The sequence below is a fragment of the Mus musculus genome, chromosome 4 (genome assembly GCF_000001635.26).
Source record: "Mus musculus strain C57BL/6J chromosome 4, GRCm38.p6 C57BL/6J".
Classification (NCBI taxonomy): Eukaryota; Metazoa; Chordata; class Mammalia; order Rodentia; family Muridae; genus Mus; species Mus musculus.
Window position 1 is genome coordinate 137,221,346 of NC_000070.6, and position 16,463 is coordinate 137,237,808.

Below are 16,463 nucleotides of genomic sequence, written 5' to 3' on the forward strand. Positions count from 1 at the left end.
CTGTCTTTCCTATGCTGTTCTGGTGAAAGTTGTGCATATCCTATCTCTGACTCATTCTGTCAAATCTTTCTCTGACTCATCACTTTGTCTGCCCCTCAATTAGACTTCACTATCCAACATGGCTGCTTCCTTCTACAAACTAACTTTACCTACAATGTTAGGGATTAAAGATGTGTACTAGAGGTATGTCTGTATTCCATCCAGACAAGCCATGTTGCTGGACTAAAATTCCTCTACACCCTAGCCCCTTGAATATTTTTTTTAATTTCTTCTGAAATGGATTGCTTCTCCATAGCTGTTTCTTATTTTATGAACTTGTGTCTCTTCTTTTGCTTTCTGGATGAGATGATAAATTGTATCATTTTATTTTCAGAGTAATCTTTATCACTGGGCTTAGTGACACATACGTAATCCCAATATTTGGAAAGCAGTGGCAGAAGAATTACAAGTTCAAAGCCAGCCAAAGCTAGAGTGAAACCTTATCTTAAAAATAATTAAGTAAGGGCTGGGAAAATAGCTCATCAGATAAACGCATGAGGCACACAAGCCTCCACCCACACGCAGTGCCCAGACCCAGGTAAAAGGCCAGATGTGATGGTGTGCATCTGTGATCTCAGCATTCCAGATGTGATGGTGTGCATCTGCGATCCCAGCATTCCAGATGTGCTAGTGTGCATTTGTGATCCCGGCATTCCCATGGTGAGACAGGTGGGAGAATCATCCAGAAGCTAGAAATCCAACCTGGAGTACAATGGTCTAGACTGAAGCCATGGGCATTCCTCTGAGCTCTGCTCTGGCAGTTTTCTGTATGTAGATGGTGACAAGGATCAGGTGGTTAGCTCTGTTTTCTGACATCTGTGTCGACTCCCTCGGCTCTCATGTAGCCCTGTCTGGCTTCTAACTCACTACGGAGCTGAAGATGATCCTGGATTCCTGATCCTCCTGCCTCTGCCTCCCAAGTTCTGGGATTGTAGGTGTTCACCAAGCTCAGCTTACATGCGTCTGGGGTTGGAGCTCAGGGCTTTGTGCATGTTGCACAAGCATCCCTTCCCCAGAGCCACTCCCCTTTTTGATGAAGAGATGGTGGAAAAATGTTCCAGGTCTTGTTAGTTTCTTGTTATGTTGTGAATGGTTTGTTAGGGCAATGGTATAACCCTCTGTTTCTCCTTTTTCCCCTTCCAGGACTCCAACTGATTATTTTGTGGTTGTTTGTTCGTAGGTTTTGTTTTATTTGGGTGTTGTTGTTGTTGATTTGGTTTGGTTTGGTTTGGTTTGATTTGATTTGATTTGAGATGAGGTTTCTCTCTGTATCCCTGGCTGTCCTGGAACTCTGTAGATCAGGCTGGCCTCAAACTCACAGAGATCTGCCTGCCTCTGCCTCCCAAGTGCAGGTATCAAAAGCATGTACCACCACTTCCTGCCCCAGCCTCCTCATTTCTCGTAGTGAATTATTTCTTCAGAGCGATTCATCAGTGTTTATGTTGGAAGACACATGGATAACAAGACTCTGAATGCTTTGGTCCTCCGTTTCTTCCCTTCTTTGTGAGAGCTTTCTCACAGCATGTGGGCAAACATCAGCTGCTTTAGAAAGACTGAAAACCTTTCAGACTCTGAGTTCTTTGGGTCCTCGATCACTGACATGTGGTAGTATCTCTCAGACCAAATATAGCCCTCTCTCCTTTTTGTTGTTGTGTTTTGTTTTGTTTTGTCTTGTTTTGTTTTACAAAACTCAAGTTGAGAACACTCAGATTGACATCCACAATGCACCCTGAACAGCCTTGCGCTTCCCGTCTCCCGTGGTCAGACCCCTGGCTTCATGGGAAGACCTTGTTTGTGGCTCCCACCACCAACTCAGATCACACAACCCTTCCACTTCTGGGGCTGTGAGCTTCTCAGAGAAAATAGGAAGCTTGCATTCGTCTCGCTCAATGACTTTCTGACAGTTGGTGGCTGGGAAGGAGATACTCAGCTTCCTCTTGACACAGCTCCTCGGGAGGCAACCTGATGTTTTCCTTCCTCTCCGTGATACATCACTACTGATTCCATAATTAACGTGTTTTACGTCATTCTATGGAATTTACAATATTTGGCCCCCCTCTCTCAATGTATTCCGATTGCTTTGCTCTTTCCGTCCATTTCTCTGTCCCAAGACGGACACACAGACACAGTGGGATTTCCCCCCAATTCTTCCATTTCCACAGCTGTCATTTCCCCTAAGCAGACCCACCCTGGTTTCTGTCTCAGAGACAAATGAGCCGGCGTGGTGGCACACGCCTGCAATCCCAGCATTCATGAGGCTTAGGCGGGATAATTACTTGCCTTCAAGCTGAGGCCAAGGAGGGTTACAGAGAGAGAGGGTCTCTGTCTCCCTACACACATGAAAACAGGATGAATGGACCTGATTCTGGCATCTGTCCTGCATCCTCTGGGTTCCTTTCTCCTCTCCTGGCTTTCCCAGAAGACATCCTAGGTCCTCCCCTCTCTGCCTCTCACCCTCCCTTCATCTTTCCTACCTGAGCCTCTATGCTGAAACCCAGGATCCATTTCTACAGAGCATTGCTTCTCTGTGAAACAGAAACAGGAGACTCCCATGGGCCTGGCAGAAAACTCCCCTCCAGCCTCCCTCTGCCTTCCTGGGTTTGAGGGTGTCGCACAGGATCAAGAGGTGTTTTGGGGTGCAACTGTCCCATGAACCCCCAGGGACTTCACCTGGGATGGTGGGAAGTCACTGTTGGGAGGGTGGGTTCCCACCCCTCCCCAAGAGAGCAGCCTGGCTGGGCCCCCACAGCACATCTCAAAAGGGAGGGACAACGTGAGGTCATCCCTGCCCCTGGCAGGGAGCAGGTGGAACAAGGGACCCCACCTGTCCCCATAAGCTCTCTAATCCCATTCATAATTACTCTTTATTAACAGAGGCCCCATCTCATGCTGGCAGGAAGGCGCTGAGAATCAAGACACCAAGATCAGGAACTGGTCACATTTTCCAAAGGGGCTTACTTGCTACAACCAGAATAACCTTCTCCAGGAAGGCTGCGTGCCTGCCTCGCCCTTTCTGATGCCCTAGGACTGTCCCTGAACCCTGTGGAGATCTCCACCAGGCACCCGAGGCCTGTTTATCACCGTCTGCTCAGAGCCTTCCGAGAGCACAGTTTTGAGCCAGGTTTTTGCAGACAGTAGCGACTGACCCGTGTCTCCACTCTGGACTCACTGTCTAAATGGGAGGTGCCCCAGCTGCACCACCAAACACTTCTGAGTGAATGGGGAGAAGTGTTTGGTACCCACTGGAGAGAATGTGGGTGTAGTGACAGAAAGGAGGTCCCTTAATGAAAGAGAATGGTTCTTTACCTCGAAGCACAGAGGAAAGTTCCGGAAGGATACCATGAAAAGGACTGTAGGCGGGGCAAAACAGACTGTGACCAAAGCAAAGGTCTGAGGTGGGGTAGTGTACTTGGGGCTGGAAGGGTGGACAGGGATAAGTCACACAAAAACTCCCGCTGTGGGTGCTAGGGAGTCCTGGGACAGCATCGGCTTGTGATGCCCGCTCCAAGAGGGAAGTCAGGCTCTGGGAAGCCTCTGGATGCAGGGAGCATTTAGAGGCAAGGTTTTAACAGCACAGGAGAGAAAGGAGAAGTTGGAAGCTTGTCAGTAACACAAGACAAAAAAGGTAGGTCCACCATCAAATGACAGAGGGCACCGTTCATGTGAGCCACCATAGCACACAGACAAGAGCAGGCGGGGCCGAGTTCCGATCGACCCACATAAAATCTAGGTGTGGAGATTTTCTGCACTTGTGACCCGAGAGCCGGGAAGAGACTCAGCCTGCTCCCAGGGTCATGGTGGCTGGCCAGCCTTGCCAAGCCACCAACTCCAGGGTCAATGAGAGACCCAGCCTCAAAACCTAAGATAAGTGGGGGAGAATCTCATGCCGACCTCTGGCCTCTACATCTGCACACAAGGGCGCATGCACCCACACACACATGTATACATCACATACACAGCAGCATCGACAATAAAAGGAAATTACAGAAGCCAGTGGCTCCAAGACTCATGCATCCACCTCGCTCCTAGAACCTTCTAGTCACCCTGGCTTGGATCTCTGCAGGCACAGGAGGACCCTAGGCTACCCTCCCTGCCTCACAACCAGGGAAACAGGACTAGGAAACCAGAGACCCACACCTGGAAGCGCATGCTCGGACCCTCACCCATGCCTCCCTCCTGTCTCCCTAGCTGCAGCTCACCCCTCAGCCTCAGCCTGCTGTACTCCTAGCCTGTGAGCAGCCCCACTCTCACACTTCCCAAGTCCTTCCTGCCAGCCAACCTTACTGTTTCCTGTCCACACCTATGTCTTATGGAAAAGTTTAGTGAGCAGGTCCCCCTGCCACCACACCCATCCTCCGGTGCCTGCTTCCTACTGGCCTCTAGGCCTCCCTGCAAGTCAGATCTAGTATGGCTGTCCCCTTCTGTCTTCATAGGGTCCTGGTTGTCCTGATGGTCACTCCATCTCAGCTGAGCCTTCTGGCTCCTGCTCTCCAGTCTTCCTCCCTACACCCACTCCGTGCCTGATGCCCACTCGGAGTCAGGCACCTCAACCAGCACAGGCATTGTGTGTGAGCCAAGCCAGAGCAGGGCCAGAGATGGACACAGCACCTGTCCGGCCCCTTGTCCTTCCCTGCTGCTGACATTTCTACAAGTACACAAGGTACAGGAGCCAGAAACTTCATTGGAGGCAGCTCAGAGAGGTGGGGAAGGGTGGAGGCTGGCCCAGCGTTAGCCTTATATCTTGTCCCCAGCCTCTCCTGCAACCCAGCAAAGGGGCTGCTATTGGGCATGGATCCTGTGACAAGATAGCTTCCTCCTCGTCCCTCCCTGGTTGAGGAGATGAATTTACCCATAGGCCTCTGTACCTTGGAGAGATGCACGCTGCAGGGCTGAGCTACGCATTCCTCAGGAATTTCGACCTATTGTCTGTGCTGGGAGTCATAGCTGTCTGGCATGACACAGGAGGTGCTCAGTCCTCAGGCAGTGTGTGCCCCAGCCCAGCCCAGCCAGCCACCACCAGTGTCCTCTGCAAAGTACCCCAACCTCAGCTTCTGTGTAGTGGGTCCTCAAGAGTTCTCTCTAGTTGTACATACAAAGAATCTACCACCCCAGGGCCGGCAAGATGGCCCAGCGGGTAAAGATATCTTCCACCAAGCTTGGTGAGCCATAGTTAATCCCCAAAACCCACACAGTGAACGGAGAGAGTTGTCTCCCTCAAAATGTCCTCTGACTGTCACACACACACTGTGATACACATGTGTGCATACACAATCGATAAATCAATCAATCGATCAACAAACAAATAAACATAACCAGATTGGTTAGATAATAAATAATCTCAGTTTGTGTAAAGAGCTTAGTAACTGCAGGGCATGGTGGTCCATGCCTGTAATCCCACCACTTGGGACATGGGGGTAGGATGGCAAGTTTGAGGTCAGACTTGGCTATGTAAGGAGTTTTAGGCTATCTTAGACTATGTAAGACCCTGTCTCCAAAAACAACAGCCTGGCAGGAAATGGGGCTCAATAGCCCTCTTTACAGTTGCAGAGCCTTGAACTAAGCATTAAGAGACCCGGGTCTGGTCCCCAGCCTCTAACTCACTGCACGGGTCTTCCCCTCACTGGGCACTGCCTTCTGAACCACGGAATGAAACAGTGAAGTCAAGCTCCCAAGCTGGGTGTGGAGACACATGCGTGCCATCCCCAAACTCAGAGGCTAGTACAGATCACAAGGTTGGGTCAAGCCTGGGCTATGTAGTGGGACCCTGTGTCAGCACTACACACACACACACACACACACACACACACACACACACACACACACACACCAAGACAACCATGCTTCCTTAAGAGCTGAAGAAAATCAGACTCGCTTAAGGTCACTTCCTGCCTCCTCTCCTTCTCCCTGTAGACCCCTCACCCTCCTCCTACTCTGGTCCCCACATTTTAACTTGCCTTTTCCTCTGCCCAACTCCACCTCTGCCATTTCCTCCAGGGGGCCTCCCCTGACCACCTCTCCTGCCAGTTTCCTCCTGATCACAGCACTCATCCATCTACACTCATCAGGGCAGCCATGACATCGGCCTTCGATTGACTAGACTGAGGTCCCTTTGCTCTACAGCTCAGTCCCCAGAAACTACATAGTGCTGGCCAGAGCAGGCACCCTATAAACACAGGGGGACTATATTCTATATAATTCCAGAACTGCTGTCTGGGTGGGATGCAGAGAGAGGCATCTCTAGAACCCCCTTCTCCCATGCCAACTCCACAACTCATCACCACTAGGCCTGACCCTTCCCACCACCTAGAAAAGCACAAAGCTCCCCTGTAGGGGTTCACATCTCCTGCCCTTCAGAGTGGGATGGGGGGGGTGGGTCACAGACCTGAACCAACCACCACGCTCCAGGCCTTCCCATAGACTTAACACCATGGCCGGGGGAGGCATGGTATGGTCTCTGAGCTCAACAGATTTTAATTCCAAGGTTCACAGCACTTTTGCCCCTTCCCAGATAAAAGGCCACTCGGCGAGGACGAGGCTCTTCTTCACAGAGGCAGCAAGCCCTGGAAAGCCTGGCCTTCCATGAGGTCCTCGCTCTCTGCCCACCAAGGCACACAGACACAAACACAGCCTCTGTTCCAGCCCGCTGCCCTACAAGAAAAGCCCATTAATTTAACCTTAATAGGATTTTCAATTCCTCACCAGCCTGGGGGAGCAGAGAGAGCCGGGTGGAGAACAGAGAGTATCTGCGTGAAGGGGGAGCTTGGCCAGAGACTGGCCTGGGTGTGCAACAGGTCCCTGTCCCCTGAAGGCCCTCAGACAAGCCACCTCCAGGTCTTAGGTTCCAGTAACTTTCTCTAGAGCAGCAACAACCTTTTCACAGGAGTCACCTAAGAAATTGGAAAACCCAGATGTTTACATTACAATTAGTAACAGTAGCGAAACTACACTTACGAAGTAGCAACAAAAATAATTTTATGGTTGGGGAAATCACCACAACACAAGGAACTGGATTAAAAGTATGCAGAATTAGGAAGGTTGAGAACCACCGGCCTAGAGGATTAAATTAGACCATGCAGAAGCCACAGCCAGCCAATACTATTGGGCAGGTCACCTTTGTCCTTCCATGCCAGCCTCTCCTCCTGATCCCTTGTGGAGTCCCCTGGGTGGCTCAGGCACTTCAGCTCTGTCCCCAGACACCAGAAACTCCACACAACCCCAGATGGAGTGAGTGGCTGGGAGCCCACAGACTTATCACCCTCCACAGGATCCGTGTCCCGGATTCCTGGAGGATCGTGGAAGCTGAGCATCTCAAGACTTCAAACCCCAGCCCGGTCAGCAGACCCATGCATCCTCTCAGCTGTGCCCCTGCTCCAGCTGAGAACATAGTCCAGCAGCAGCTGCCGGCGTCTGTCCTCCAGGCAGATTCCTCCAGGGTCGGGAGATGCCAGACGGGGAGATCATGTCTGTGTCACTCCCTGGTCATGGCTTGGAACCATGCTCCCCCAAGGCCTGGAAGTGTGGGCTGCCCCAGTGTGGCAAGAAGCCCAGGGTAGGGGTGCGGGGGAGATAGAGCGGTTGAGCGGTGGACATGATTCTATGAGCTCTTCATTGAAACAGCCCATGGCTTTGAGCCACACAGCTTGAGCGGACCATGTTGCCGGCAGAAGAGCTGGGAATTGGGCACCCAGGAGGCCCCGTGTCCAGTCCATGTCTGAGCCGATGCTCCCTTAGGAAAGCCCGTGACCAGCCTGGACTGGCAGAGGGAGAGAGGACCACAGCCAGCAGTGTCCATGGTCCCTGTGTGTGACATCAGTACCCAGGCCCTCTGCAGGAGCCCCAACCACAGCAGCATCTTAGTCCTGAGCACCAGGCAGGGTGACGCAGACAGAAATAGGAGGATGAGGGGAGGAGACAGTGGGGAAATGAGCCGTCACCTTCTATCACAGATCTCAAGTGACAGAGGATTGTGTCATTTTGTCAAAGAACAAGAGACAAATGGTGTTCATCTCCTTTAGTAAACCCACGACAATGTCAGATGGGCTCCTGTGCGCTCACATAATGCACATCTTTCACCCAAAAAGGTGACTGAGTCCAAAGGTCTGCTGCGGGTTCTCGGGCCCAAGAGAGAGGTGTGTGGATGCCGGGGGGTGGGGGTGGGGCAGGGCAGGGGAAGGCTGTAGAAAAGAATGCTGTCCAGGTTCCACCATGCAGACGTGGGAAGCCCAGGCAAGAGGCAGGCTGGATTCTAAAGAGGCTGAGGAGGAGGGTGGCCGGTCAGTCGTGGGAAGTTATGTCCTGCCACGCAGGAGATAAAAGGCCGGTAAGGATCCCTCGACCCTGGGCCCTGTCAAGCCCATAAACTACGCAGTGTCTTTGGTCACAGGTCACATCTTTGGCTCAATTGACAAGTATACGCCTCTGCTCAAAAGCAGGAAGTGGGGCCCAAGATCCAGAGGGGACGCATGCTCAGACAGGAGAAAGGACCCTATCACCATACCCAAGAGTCAATAGAGGGGGTCCCCCTGAGATCCGTCCCAAATATTCATCCCTGCTCTGCCTAGGTAACGTGAATCACGGCTCCCACATTGAGAGTGACCTCCAGTGCTCTGCGCGGCTCCCACGGAGACTTCAGTCATGGCCTCTCAACTCAGTCAGCGCATCCTCTCTGCGCTTTTATTTTTACTTTTCTATTTTTATTTTTTGGTTTTGTTTGTTTGGGTGGGTTTTAGTCTTGGTTTTGGTTGTTGTTGTTGTTGTTGTTTTGAAACAGCCTCTCTCTGTGTAGCCCTGGCTGTCCTGGAACTTATTCTGTAGACCGGGCTGGCCTCGAACTCATAGAGATCCTCCTGCTTCTGCCTCCCGAGTGCTGGAATTAAAGGTGTGCACCACCTCAGCCCAGCCACCCTCTGTGCTTTTAGTTCATGAACAACAACAACAAAAAAAGAAAAAGTGAAAGGAAAGAAATATGTCTCCCACCTACAGGACAGTGTTCTTTATAAAAACAGCCTGGTGAAGCATATTCAAGATTCAAGACGGAGAAATCTGTCCCTGGACTTCATTCAAAGGGGCTTTAAGACTGGAAGAAAGTGGTCCTTGAGAGTATAAAGTCTGCCCACTGTGTGCCACTCTGTCACGCATGTAACAGTGACTGCTTGACAGTGTGTGCCACTCCGTCATACATGTAGCAGTAGCAGAGACTGACTGAGCGCCTCCCTTTAGTCAGAGCCCAACGCCACAGGTACAACAGAGAACCAAACCTGACCCTACCCTCAAGCATGCAGACCAGTAAACAAGGACCAGCCAGACTGAGTTGAGGCTCTACCAAGAGGCCACGTGAGAGCTGGGAGACAGAGGCAGAGGGGGTAGCATAGGTGGATATCTTCAGTGAGAGAAACCACTAAGGTATCATTGGAAAGATGACAAAGAGGTGGCCTAAGGAGTCCAGTGCAGCCTGCTGGCTGTAAAGGCATGAAGTATCCCTGTCCTCTTCTCACATCCCCGCAAAGGAGTGTGGGGAAGGCTGGGTACCCAGTTTCTGTTAGAGCACTTGCCCAGAATTCCTGAATCCCTGAGTTTGACTCCCTCAGCTACATAGTGAGTTTGAGGCCAGCTTGGGACACATGAGACCCTGTTTTTTGTTTTTTTTGGTTTTGTTTTAAAAGAAAAAAAAGACAAGGAAAGGAGAGGGAAGGAAAGGAAAAGAGAGGAGGGGAGAGGAGAGGAGAGGAGAGGAGAGGAAAGGAAAGGAAAGGAAAGGAAAGGAAAGGAGAGGAAAGGAAAGGAGAGGAAAGGAAAGGAGAGAGGGGAGAGGAGGAAGGGGAGGAGGGGGAAAAATATAGACCAGCACGCTACAGAGAAAGCATCCACCTACCTACAAGGACACCACTTAGACGCTGCACACAGTTTGCAGTAAGGCAGACCCAGCCATCCGCTGGATTGTTCCAACTGGAAGCTTTTACTTTCATCAAAGAACCCCAAGTAGCAGACAGTGGCTCCACCCATCAATGGCTGATGTGAGAGTCTGGTCTCTTCCCCTGAGAGGCCACCCGCTCCCTCCCATGCATTCCCTGTTTATCAGTTTCTCCTGATCACCAACCACACACCCGAGGACGGCACTAGGAGCCAAGGTGCTTGGCAGTTGGTCAGCCAACCCTGATGCCACACCCCAGTAGCCCTATCCACCGCTGCTCCTCACCATCCCGGCAGGACCGACCTGAGTAGACACTAGGGGCCTCCCAAAAAGTCTGCCATTAGCAAGGGGATGAGGCTGTGCCAGGCATCCCTGCTGCTTCCTCCCCAGCCAAAGGCAGGGCACATGCATGGCTGAAATCCCGCTGGTGGCCCCTAGCCAACTGGCTGCCACTCGCTTATTTGACTTGGAACAGGAAATACATTTTTCTACTATTTACACTGCTGACCTCAGGAATAAACTCGTTGTGGCTGTAGCCACATTCCCATACTGTCCTGCTTACATCTGGGGACTTAGCTTGGGACCCGGACAGAGGAGGTCTGGGGTTGAGGCTGTGGGCAAATGGTTCCCTGAGTCTTCAGGGCAGAAAGGATCGAGGCTACACATTGCTCCGAGAGACACTCGGCCAGGATGCACAGGAGGCTCACCTGTTCCCTCCTCCATCTGCACAGAGAACATGTGACAGAGATGAGCTCCAGGGACAGTCACTTAAAGTAAGTGACACCCTCTGCTCTGAGGACAGCATCATGTCGATGTGACAGCCCAACCCCAAAGCAACTCAGCTGAGGCCAGCCTCACAACTAGACCAGCAACAGCAGCAGTAGCCAGATGTGGGATGGGTCTGTTGGCAGTCCCTGTTTCCCCTGGGGAGGGTAAGCAGCCACCTCAGCCTGAAGCTGCTGCCATGGCTACCAGAAAAAAGAAAAAAAAAATTACCCAGTGGTTATCTGGGCACTGGAGGGCAGGCCGGGCGCTGTTAGAGAACAGGTCTAGAAATTAAAAGAATAAAATGTCAGATGAAAGCATCAGCAGCCTACCGTGACACCTTCACTGATGTAAGTGGGGCTTCTGCTTATGTGAGCATGTGCGTGTGGAGGCCAGAGATCCACCTCTTGAGAGCCATCAACCTTGTTTGGCCTTTTTTCCAGGAGGGAAGGGGTTTTGTATTTAGTTTTTTGAGATAGGGTTTCTCTGTGTAGCCTTGGCTGGCCTGGAGCTCACTATGTAGACCAGGCTGGCCTTGAACCCACAGACATCTGCCTGCCTCTGCCTCCCAAGTGCTGGAATGAAAAAAAAGGATTCCCCTATGCCTGATCCCAACCTTGTTTTGTGAGTGTGTGGGGGGGGGGGGGTGGGGTGGGTGTGGGTGTGTTTTAAGGCAGGGGATCTGGGAATCATTAATTAGGCTAGGCAGGTTGGCCAGCAAATCCCAGGGACCCCCCTGGCTTCACATCCCCAATGCTGAGACCATAAGCACACACCACCATGTATGTCATGGTTAGTGTCAATTGTTCCCTTGACACAAACCTAGAGTCACCTGGGAAGAATGAATCTCAACTGAGTTACCTCCATCACACTGGCCTGTGGTCACGTCTGTGAGGCGTTTTCTTTAACTGCTGATTGATGTAGGAGGTCCCAGTCCACTGTGGGCGGTGCCATCCCTAGGCAAGAAGTCCTGGCTACATAACAGAGTTCCTTAAACAAGCCACAGGGAACAGGCCAAGTAAGCAGCGTTCTTCCATGGTTTCTGCTCCAGGCTCCTGCCTTGACTTCCCTCAATGGTAGGCTGTGTACTATGAGCTAAAGCTAACCCTTTCCTCACCAAGTAGCTTTTGGTCATGAGTTTATTACAACAAGAGAAAGGAAACTGGAACACACGACAACATCTGGCTTATTTCCTGTGTACTGGGACTCAAACTTGGGCCTTCTGCTGGGGTAGCAGTCACTTCACCTTCTGAGACACAGCTCTAGCCAGTCAACTGATTTTTAAAACTTTACTGAAATGAGTGCTTGACGGGTCCAAGATCCGCACACCTACTTGTAAAGAGCGGGAGGATAAATACATAGTTCTTGTCTGGCTCAATGGCTGTTGCCATGGAAAACCAGCCATGATAAAACATCAGTGAATGGGTATAACTGCTTCTCTACAAAACATTGTTTACAAATAGATCATGGACCAGGTATGGCTAATCCTTCTTATTAAACCAGTCACCTCATCTGCATCCTGCAGCAGCAGCAGCAGCAGCAGCAGCATCCTGGTATCGGACGGGCCATGTCCTGGTTGTCTTCCTTCTATACAATGTCTCCACCTTCCCACCCATAGCCATTGTAGTCATCCAGCCCTATCCCCAGCGCCTGAACTATCCCAAAGCCCCTGTACTGCTCAGCTTCTATCACACAATACCAGAGATAAACAATTTGCAAAGAAAAAAAGGTCTCTAGAGGTTCCTCTTGGTCCTACAGCGGAACTACATTTCCCAGAATCCTTTGGAGTTAGCAGAGCCATGTTGCTGCGTTCAGGCCATGGTCATTTGTCTCCGTGGCTCCGTGGCTTTGGGACCTACAGTGTGGTAGCACTTCCTGGCAGGAGTGTGTAGTAATGCAGAGGCTCCCATCTCTGGGATAATAACAAAAAGAGAGAAAAGGAAAGGTAGTAGTTCCCTCTATTCCCTTCAAAGCTACACCCCAAAGACCTAAACACCACCCCCACAAGGCCCTGCCTCTTAAAAGTGCCATTACCTCCCAGACATACCTTGCTGGAAACCAAACCATACCAAAGTCCAAACCAAAGTCCATATACATGGACTTGGGGGGAGGGGGGCGTGACAGTGACGTCCCACCTGCAGCCTATGGTCCATCTCTCCTTAGAAGCAAACCTCTCTGATCACCAACACCTCCCTCGGCTCCCATGTCCTGGCAGTTTTCCCACAGCTCTTTGCCCCTGGGCTCTGCTGTTGATCCAGCCTCAGCTCACTGCCCTTCCCACTCCATGCACAGCTGTAGCGACATGTACCCCGGCCCCGTGCAAGGGACCGTTCGCTTCCCCTGGCCAAATCCTAACCATCCCGTTCTGCGTCTAATGTCACCTACCTTACTAATGTCACCTACCTTACTAAGCTTTCAGAGAGGCTGCATGACACCCCCAGCTGACCACCAACACAGAAGCAATTGCGCCGAGACACATCCTTTCAGACTTTGACAAACACATTGCCTTTTCTTCCTGGGTACACAGTTGGACTACATTTCCCAGGCTTCTTTGGAATCTGCAGGGTTAAGCTCATGAGTTTGGGCTGAAAAGGGGAGGGTTCAGGCCTGGCCTTGAATTCCCATGGGATGCTATGTGCTCACTCTCCTTTCCTGTTGATAGCTGAATGGAGAGAGTGCAGAGAGCCCATAGGATTAAGACCTTGAAATCATTGTTTGTTTCCAAAGCTGCCCTTCTCTGACTAAGCTAAGACTCTCACACACTATCTGTTCATCTTCCCCCAGACTGTAAGAGGCATGAGACCAGAGACTCTGTTCCGTCACACAGCATTATGTCCCATGCAGAGGGATCAGAACAAACACTCCTTGACTGGATAAATAAATGAATGTGTACAACCTTAATGGATGGTGCAGGCTCCTCTCAAACTTGTGGAGACATCGCAGCTCCTCACCACCCATACAGCCCGGCCCAAAGTAGTGGGGAGAAAAGGCCCATGTCTGCAAATGAGGAAGGATCTGACAGATATCGCCATCAGAGGCTGGGTGTAGCAGCCATAGCAGGGGGACACAAGGTTGGGGTAACATGAGCCCCAGGCTATGAAGCTGGAGTCCTTGGGTCTAGGAGCAGTTTAAACTTCTGAGTCTAAGCATGACATCAGTAAGAAATGTCCTCTCTCTCTCTCTCTCTCTCTCTCTCTCTCTCTCTCTCTTTCTCTCTCTCTCTCTCAGCCTCAGTTTTCCCTTCAGCAAAAATGGTTTTGAATGTATCCTAGTGGTGGCAATCACTATTCTTGCTGCTGTGACTAAAAAGACCTGCTACCAACACCCTGGATCAAGAAGGGTGCGTCCTGTGCTGGGTTTCAGAGGCTCCTGTTTATCCTGGTGGGTGGTGGAGGGGCCAGGAAGCAGAGACGGGGCAAATGCCCACACCCCAGCGTTCAGCTTGCTTTCTCCACCACTACCACCTTTATCCCATCTGCTCCCCATGCTGGAGGGTGGTGCCACCCACACTCTGAGCAAGTCTTCCCTGCTCAGTTAATCCTCTGGAACGGCTCTCGAAGACACACCCAGAGGCGGCCTCCCCATCTCCTAGGTGACTGTAAATCCGGTCAAGTTGACAATGATGATTAGCCATTACATACATCCTCAAAATAGCCTCTCGAGCCTCAAACTGTAAAGCAGACAGGAACAGAGAGCGTGGAGGGGCTCTCACTAAAGCTGAGTCAGGGCAGCAGGGCTGAACCCAGGCCTTTTCTTCAGTCGCCTTCCCAGGTCCCACTACTCCAACCTTTCGCCCAGACTAACTTCTTCCACAACTCTTAGCCTAGCAAGAAACTTCTAGAAAACCCTACCAAAAACCCCCCGCTTCTATTTGAATACCTCCAGTAATGGAGAGAGCTCTGCCAGGCCTGGGCAGACCTGAATGACCCACCAGGACATGGACCCTCTAAGCCATCAGCTGGAGGTGAGACCAGAAAGCCTAGTATCTGTAATAGAAGGTAACTGCTGAGCAGGTGTGATTATACAGATGTAACAGGTAGGAGGCATGTGACCCAATAACTGGGACTCTTTACTACTGCAGGAATTTGGAAGCTGGGCTGGAAAGAGCCCCTCTGTCACTTGCCCAGTGTCATATAGCTGGCAAGTTGCAAGCTGGGAGTCAAAACCACCCAACCCTCTGTTCTCAACTAATTCTCTGATGTGGAAATTTGTCTGAAACTAAAAACAACCCTTGCTGAAGATGACCCACAGATAGCGTGCTCACCTAGCAAGCACAGGCACTGGGATCTAACCCTGGCCTGGTGTAAACCATGCCCAACGACATACACCAATAACCCCAGCAGCAGAGAGAGGCAAGTTCAAAATCAGAAGTTCAAAATCGTCCTTGACTTAATATTGAGTTCAAGGCCAGCCTGAGCTACAGGAGACACTGCCTATAGATACCTAGATAGATAGGTAGATAGATAGATAGATAGATAGATAGATAGATAGATAGATAGATAGATAGATAGATAGATAGATGAATAAATGAAATAGGATACCGTGATGTAGGATAGTATTAATAAAAAATAATATAATTAGGGAGCTGGAGAGATGGCTCAGAATTTAAGGACAGATACTGCTCTTACATTGGAGAGAACCCAAATTCAGTTCCCAGTACTCATGTCAGGTAGATCACAACCTGTAATTCCAGTTCCAAAGGATCAAACAATATCTTCTGGACTTTGATGGCACCTACACTCACATGCACCTACTCAAAACACACACACACACACACACACACACACACACACACACACCATGCACATAATTTGTGAGGCAAAGGCAGGTGGATCTCTGTGAGTTCCAGGCCAGCCTGGGCTACATAGTGAGACCCTGTCTCATAAAACCAAAAATTTTAAATGACATAATAATGACAACCAGTGACCTTTGACACCAGTATGACATCTGCCATACCCCAAGTGTTCATAACAGCACTTTTTATAGACACTTCCTTAATTAGATCCTTAGGCAGTTCTAGGCAGGAGACTCCATCATCATCTCTATTTTATTGGTGAGGAAAATGAAGTACAGAGAAAATAAGTCACCTGGTAACATTTAGACAGCTGCCGAGTGGTAGAGTTCAGGTGTGAGCCCAGTTTGGCTCTGGAGCCCATGTATGGCGTGTAGCACGTGTCTTTTCTCCTCTGTTATTTTTTTTAAAAAAACACTTGTTTATTTTTTATTTTATGTGCATGTCTGTCTGTGTGTGCAGTTGCCAGCAGAGTCCAGAAGAGGGCATCAGATTCCCCCCCCCCACGCTCCCCATCCCAGGAAGTGGAGTTACATCTGGTTATGAACTATGTGGGTGCTAGGAGAGGAACCTGGGTCCTCCACACAAGGAGCCAATTCTCTTAAGCATTGAGCCATCTCTCCAGGACCTCTCCTCCATTCCAATACACATAGACCTCGAATCGCAGACCAGCACACATATACTCACTCAGCACTTCTCAAACCCCTAATGAGCAAAACGAATTCCATAAAATCAAATAGCCTCTCGTGCACAAAGCAAAGCGCTCGGCGAGTCAGCAAGTGGTGAGTTCCGTCCTCTGCCCACTGAAGCTCACACTAGCATCACATGGCTCAGCAGAAACAAGTGGCTTTCCTCCTGAGACTAGGCACAAACAAGGCAGTTCTTGGTGTGTGTGTGGGGGGGGGCTTCTTTGTGATTGCTCTCCCTATGTAGCTCAGGCTAGCCTAGAACTCAAGA

At 50.5% G+C, this 16,463-nt stretch overlaps 1 long non-coding RNA gene across 5 annotated transcripts in view; it reads right to left on the reverse strand.

Moving 5' to 3' along the window:
- Gm31820 overlaps positions 1–16,463 on the reverse strand; it is a 68,681-nt gene that overhangs the window by 37,265 nt on the left and 14,953 nt on the right. The window lies entirely within an intron of this gene.